This window comes from Lynx canadensis, chromosome C2, assembly GCF_007474595.2.
Source record: "Lynx canadensis isolate LIC74 chromosome C2, mLynCan4.pri.v2, whole genome shotgun sequence".
In the NCBI taxonomy this organism is placed as follows: domain Eukaryota; kingdom Metazoa; phylum Chordata; class Mammalia; order Carnivora; family Felidae; genus Lynx; species Lynx canadensis.
In genome coordinates this window covers 7,372,681-7,373,283 of record NC_044311.2, presented here as the reverse complement: position 1 = coordinate 7,373,283, position 603 = coordinate 7,372,681, and the positions used below count along the sequence as shown (strand labels likewise).

The 603-nt window shown below is 36.0% G+C and overlaps 1 non-coding gene across 1 annotated transcript; it reads right to left on the bottom strand.

Moving 5' to 3' along the window:
* Nucleotides 1-253: 253 nt before the first annotated feature.
* LOC115524382 lies at nt 254-357 on the bottom strand. Its single transcript, XR_003972084.1, has one exon. It is a non-coding gene; the product is annotated as a small nucleolar RNA U13 (small nucleolar RNA).
* Nucleotides 358-603: the final 246 nt, after the last annotated feature.

Sequence of the window (603 nt, the reverse complement as noted above, 5' to 3'; positions counted from 1 at the left end):
AGAGCGGGATGTTATCAGAGGCACCAACTGGTGTTAAATGACCTTTTCTTCACTGGTTTCATCATACCTTTAATTCTTACAGACACATCAACCCGCATGGTGTTGACCCATTTTCCACTTGGTTTTGGTACTTTTGGTTGTTTTTAATGCAAGCGTCTTTTCCCTCATATATTTATGACCAAACTTACTCCTTATCATTGTACTTTCTGTTCCTTCACTTATTTCTTTTCCTTCTTTCTTTATTTTTTTTCCACATCAGACGGGTAATGTGCCGACATCATAACAAGGTTTAAGGGAGGCACATGTCACACAACGGCGTGAACATCCAATCGTCACACTTACAAACTACAAAAGGATCTCTTTTCCTTCTTTAATTTTAAAATCTCCTTAGAAAGAAAAGCTCGGTTAAAATTTACATCTTTATAGCATATTTTCCCTTTAATTTATCGTTTTCCTTTTTAAATACCTTTGATACTTTTTTACCAGCATGCTTTTTTTTTTTTTTGTTTGGTATTGCCCACTCAATATTTTTTGTTCACCAGTGTCCATTTAACGTTTTGTGACACCTGTAGGATTTTCTCCCCTTCGGGTGAGGCTTAGTCA